The sequence below is a fragment of the Pinus tabuliformis genome, chromosome 1_2 (assembly GCF_031772625.1).
Source record: "Pinus tabuliformis cultivar Carrire ecotype Pingquan chromosome 1_2, CPIR1, whole genome shotgun sequence".
NCBI lineage: Eukaryota > Viridiplantae > Streptophyta > Pinopsida > Pinales > Pinaceae > Pinus > Pinus tabuliformis.
This window is the reverse complement of record NC_142298.1, coordinates 1,264,866,597-1,264,873,398: the sequence shown is the minus strand read 5'-3', so window position 1 is coordinate 1,264,873,398 and position 6,802 is coordinate 1,264,866,597.

The window sequence follows — 6,802 nt, the reverse complement described above, 5'->3', positions numbered from 1 at the left end:
CAGTCAAGTTAATAAAAAATTTATTCCGTTGAAGGTAATTTCCTTAACCTATATTAACCTCCGTAAGAAACTACCTTTACCTTTAAAAGTTCACTTAATAGTAATCAACTTTATATATAATTTTCAATTCTATTTAACTTTTTTTTACCGAGATATGGAGATATGTGGTAATGTTTAATAATTTTATTTAGCGAAAATAAAAATAGAAAAAATAAAATAAAATTTAAAATTTTGTAGTTTATGGTTTTTTTAAAGTAATTTTTAGTTTATAGAATTTTTTTGTATTATTTTTTAGTGTGGTTTATTTAAGAAGTAACTGTTCCGAAGCAAGTCTCTAAATGTTAAGTTTTTGATTGATCTAAATAAACACAAAAATGAATTTAGGTAGAATAATGTAAACTATAGTACAATGATATATAGTCTTTGTAAAGACGTGCTCTTGGTTGGGTGTCATAGTGCAATAACATTTCTCATGTATAAATTTAGTTAACTAGTTAATTTAACTAATAAAATCTTAAAGATAATTAGATAATCAACATACAATCATTAATTAACTATTTCTATAACTTATGCATGGTTCCATTCATAATGAAACAAGCTAAAACTCATACATACATAACTCCACTCCACTAATAATGTTTAATAATTTTATTTAGCAAAAATAAAAATAGAAAAAATAGAATAAAATATAAAATTTTCTAGTTTATGGTTTTTTCCTCCACTAATAATGTTTAATAATTTTATTTAGCAAAAATAAAAATAGAAAAAATAGAATAAAATATAAAATTTTCTAGTTTATGGTTTTTTCCTAAGGTAATTTTCAGTTTATAGAATTTTTTTGGCATTATTTTTTAGTGTGGCTGATTTAAGGAGTAATTGTTCCAAAGCAACTCTCTAAATGTTAAAGTTTTGGATTGATCTAAATAAACACAAAAATGAATTTAGGTAGAATAATGTGAACTATAGTACAATGATATATAGTCTTTGTAAAGACGTGCTCTTGGTTGGGTGTCATAGTGCAATAACATTTCTCATGTATAAACTTAGTTAACTAGTCAATTTAACTAATAGAATCTTAGAGATAATTAGAGAATCAACATACATCATTAATTAACTATTTTTATAACTTATGCATGGTTCCATTCATAATAAAACAAGCTAAAACTCATATATACATAACTCCACTCCACTAATCTAACTGAAGTATAACTAACTAACTATAACTAGAGTGCAATTACCTTTTAAAATTTGATACCAAATCCAATGGATGAAGATGGTTCCGAAGTAAAAGAAACATGTGAGAAGATAGGGAAAATATTAGAACTTTAAACCTGCATTAAACTTGGAAGGAAACTTCTTTGCAATATAATGCTACTGGATATGGCGTTTTAGTTCTAATCTAGCTTGGAATTCAATATCCAATGACTTCGTACATATTTGGTATACAAAGTGATGGGCGTCTTTATTAGCATGGAATTTGTGCATGCGAAGTGTGGCCAAGGGGTTGACCTAATCAAGTTGAGGGCAAAATGGGGCCAAGAGGTTGAGCTAATCCTGTTGCGGTCAAAAGAGATGGAATGTGAAATTTGTGGATGCAAAGTGTGGGCAAGGGGTTGACCTAATCAGGTTGAGGGCAAAATGGAGCCCAGAAGTTGAGCTAAGCACGTTGCAGTCGAAAGGGATGGAATGATGATCACAGCTTCCATATATATATATATATTCGTTTTTTTTGTTGTTGTTGTTGTTGTTTTGTAGCTTGTTTTGCAAAATACTGATACAACCATGATTGAGAATGAGGACGCATAAGGACATGATGGTTTTTTAAATCTGGAATGTGAGAGTAGGATGAGGAGAAGAAATGGGTTCAAAAGAGTAGATGAATAGGCAGATATTCTCGAGAAGCAGAAAAGAAGTATGAAAGTCAAGAAGAACAGAGAAGAACAAACTAGAAGAAGAATTTTCTGATATTTTACATCTTTTGCTCAACACATGCTAAATTATAGGGCATCCAAGGCGGAATTTTCTGAGTGCAAGGGCCAAAATTTCAGTGAAGCTGGGACGAAATTCTGAACTGGGCAACTGGGCAAGTTTTGATGAAGTTTGACTAGAGTTGACCTTGTGATTTTTGACTGGTTTGATAAAGATTTGACTGGTTTGATAAAGATTTTGTCGAAGGGCTAACTGGGTGATTAAAGAGTTCTTGTTTTTGGTCTTTGGAGCTTAAGGAGGTCTCTTTTTTTTGGTCTTGGGAGCTTGAATATCTCACTTGGATATCTTTCTTGGGTTCATATATATATATATATATATATATATATATTTCTTTTATTTGGATATTTTGGAGCGTGTCTTGCAAAATACTGATACTGATACAGCCGAGGACGCACAAGGGCATGATGCTTTCTAAAGTCTGGAATGTTAGAGTAGAATGAGGAGAAGAAATGGGGTAATCAGAACCAAATAGAGAAACACGGTGCAATTCTGATAAGTTTTGTTGAGCAAGGAGGCTCTCATACCATTATTGGATTATATATAAAAAAAAAATACAGAATAAACTGAGTTACTTTTTCATTGACGCTTTACATATTTTCAACACATAATTTTAATTATAAGATTATGATAACTATATCATAATCACAACATTAATAAAGCATATAATAATTTATTTATTTTTTATGTAAAATTATTAAAATTTAATATCAATATGAGAATTAAGACACATATATTTATATTTTTCACTTTCAGTTTAACAAAAAAAATATTTATAATAGATCAGAGTACAAACCAGTATAGATTTATCTTAAATAAAAATTTAATATGAGTCAGAAAGATTTCTTCACTTGTATATTCTTTATTTCAACAAAATTGATAATAGACCGATAAAATTAGTAGGTTATAAAATAAACCTCTCTCCTAACAAAAATTCAATAAATAAATCAATATAAAAATTCACTAACATAATTTTTTTTCATTCAATTTTCCAATAATCTCTTCAAAAATATTTAGGAAAACATTAGCGAAAAAATCCATTATATCTGCAGAAGATAAATCCATAATTCGAAATGTTCGAGTTATCCGTAATGGATAACCTGAATGTTACAAACTAAGACCACTGTATAAATAAATAACGGCTAAGGCCACCATAGGTTGTTAGATTCGACGACTAATACAGATATTCGAATTGGTAATTGAGCACTCCGATGACCTGGTAGTTTCATGTTCGCGGCGATCACTTCCCCTTTGGAATTATATATTGACATATTAAGTTTGGTATCAATCACCATTATCAACCCACTGCTGTTCACTGCGACTGAACAAAAACATGGAAAGATGCATTTTACCAGACTGCTCGTACGCATCTTACACCATATTTCATATCTTTCTGCTTCAGTCAATTTCCATATGCGAAGGCGCCCACGACTGGTCTGCTCCACTAGCACCACTTGTCCATTGTATTCACCTAAATTTTCACGACTAATCATACGGCATCCCCGTGGCAACGGGATGTCTGTCCAAGCTCCCTCGGCAATATCGAAGGCTACCATGACATTTCTGGGATTAGGACGGACAGCCGCCCAGTAAAACTTTCCATTAGAATAAATACCCTTTCCACAAGGCTGAATATTGTAGGGAACTTCCATGGAAACTTCACTCCACGCGTTGGAATCTGAATCATAAATAGACATCACAATTGTAATATCATCACCTTCATCTCGTTGTCCTCTCCAGTTGCTAGAATAATAATAGATATTCCCAAACAGAAGAGTGCAACGCCTTGCGGAAGAATCGAAAGCCATCCCACTGAAAAAAGAGCTAGATATTGGAGACCGGGGCAGATTTCTCCAATTCACGCTACCAGGAACGCCTATGGAAAGATCGAACAAATCCCCTTTCAGATGACAACAGAAGATGCTCTTGCAGGTATTCACAACGACGTGATTGAGCAGAGGAACTTTGTAGATTTCTGAACCGGCTCCTTCTATAACCCATGATTCCACGTCATCTTTTAGATCCCAGTGGATCTGAATCAGAAACCCAGGGGTGGAATGCAACGACCAATTTGGATTATTTACTTGGAGGGCATCACGGGAAGACAGCAGATAATTCCACTGTTTACAGACGGTCTTCATTATTCCAAGAACCCTCATGGGCAGCTTCGCTAAAATAGTATACAACTGTTAAACTCACATGGACAGGAAAACATTAGGAAAGATAAATCAGTGATTTCAATTTTTATTAACAGAAGATGTACATTTATAGTACAATAGGTGACTCTTGGGATTCAGATCCCAAGGTCTCTTGGACTGCTTTGTCCATTCAACTTCCACGCTAACCCTTTAGGATTAGGTGTCCAACATTCCCCCCCTTAATCCGAAGGGTTATGTATGAGTCCAAGAAAAGAGCTGTAATACAAAATGTGCAAAGAATGCATGGCAGCACTAGGCTGAATGTGCTCTATGAAATGTTGGTATAAAAGGGCAGTGGTTTAAGGATGACCACCAACACTGGAACGCTTAGTGCAGTTCCCGGAACTCTTCCAAAACTGGCAAGAAACTGAAGTTTTCTGCTAGAGGAAGTGATCCTATTGTTTTAAAGAAGGAAACCTTCAACTATAAAAGGGAGGTCTCACCCCGCATAAAAGGTAAAACTTCAACGTGAAAAGGGAAGTCTCAACCTGTGATGGTTTAAGGATAACCGACAACTCTGGAATGCTTAATGCAATTCCTGGAACTCTTCCAAAACTGGCAAGAAGCTGGAGTCTTCTGCTAGAGGAAGTGTTCTCAATCTGTGTTCACGGTCATCTTTGTCTCTGGCTGCAACTCTGAAACTGGTGTGGCAGGTTGTAGCTCAGGCTCGCTTGATGTGACTTTGAAGCTTGTAGATGACCATCATTTCCCCCCCTTGTCAGGTACAAGGTGAGAAGATGGAGAAAAGTCAGCTGCAAGACTGTTCAATACTCTAGAACATGTTCTGACATGTGTTTGGAATATCTTCTTGGCTGTTGATGCCCATTGCCAAGAAGCGATCCATCCAAGATGAATCTTCGTTCTTGCAGGTCGTTTGTTTTTGAAGCACCTGTGTGAAGAATGGCTAGTTTTATGACAGTGCTCACATGGATGAAGATCAAAACAATGATCTTTCAGATGGCCAACTCGGTCACAGTGTTGGCATTTCACGATCTGTTGTTTTTGTTGTTGTTGCTGCTGTGGAAGAGGGGCAGAATCTGGAACAGCTAGAGGTGAGTTGTCATGAGGAGTAGGTGAACTGTCATAAATGAATCCAGCACTCTGAAACTGAATGGGCTTGGCATAGTCTGGAGTATGAAAGGACAAGTCGTTGTCATATCCAAGACCAGTTTTGTGCTTGTTGTGGACAAGCTTTTCCCAAGGTCTGATGATGAGCTTGAGAAGTGCAGACTGAGTTTCTACATCTGCATGTACACTTGCTACTTTATTGGGTACTGGATCTGAATGAACTTGAACAATATTGACTTGCTGTTTATGGGAGTCTGCTTCATTGTTCTGAACAGAAACAGGTTCAGAATGACTCTTTCATTTTAATTCTTCTTGCTGCAATTGTGATTCAAGCTGCAAAAACTCTATCTTTTCTTGTGCATATTGTAGACATGTTTGAATGTCTGAAAGAGAGGCTTTGTTAATTTTGACTGTGCTGTCAACAGTGGACTTGATTAGAGTTTTTAGTAACTCTAATAGGCCATAACAATCTATATGGCAAACCATCATTGTTGCAAGCAAAATAGCAAAACAATTATAGCAGAGGTAGATTTCCAAACATTTGCATAACAATCTATTTCTGGTAGGAAAGGAACAATCCCAATTTATTTGGCAAAATACAGGGTTTACATATAAACATTGATTACAGAAACCTGATACTAGATCCGCAAAGTTTGTCCTCGGGGTTATTGTAGAAATCGTTTCTCCAACTGCACTCTGCAAAGAGTTCAGTTCTGCAGACTTTTGTTTCCATTGCTAAAATTTTAATTCGTCACCCAAAATACAAAAAATGTTGGATATTTTTTTTGATGGGGAAAATACCAAAAACCTTATGTTCTAACAAACACACAGAGACAATGCTCTGTTTTACCTCCACAGGATCTTTTGTGCACAGACAACTTAAAAAAAATCACAGAGAGACAGAGTATTTCACCACCATTAAAAGATTTCTATTCATTAAAACAAAAACTGATACAAAGATTTACCACTGTAAAATCCTTCTTATATTCACTGCAAAAAAAAACTTTTACAGACTGCTGTAAAACAAAACTTTACTGCTGTAATAAAGATTTCATACTCCCCGCACTGCTGTGCATTTTCATCTTGCAAATAAACAAAATTTTTCAACAAACTTGCCCTCCACCATTTTTGTATTTCATTTTTCTTCACAACCCGTAAAAAAACTTACATACATATTTTATATATGCTCCCACGTTTTTCATTCAAGCATTATGCACTGCTGTGCGTTCATAGAAGTCAACCCCTTTTTTTTCGCTCCAACAAAACTACAATACCCAAAAAAAAATGCGCTCGCTCTACATAACTAAATATAAAAAAACATATTAAAAAAAGTAACGTGTGCCCATAACGATATTAAAGGGCCTCACCTAATATATTAAAACGTGCCCATAACAAAGTTTATGACATACACCTGAAACTACGACAAGCACATAAATTTCATTTAATTCCTCCTACGACGGTCAATGCACAAAATTTTGTTTACTCCACGTAAACATTGATTTGACCCAGGCCCGTATGCAGCTTCTGAGATCGACGGCGGAGGACGAACA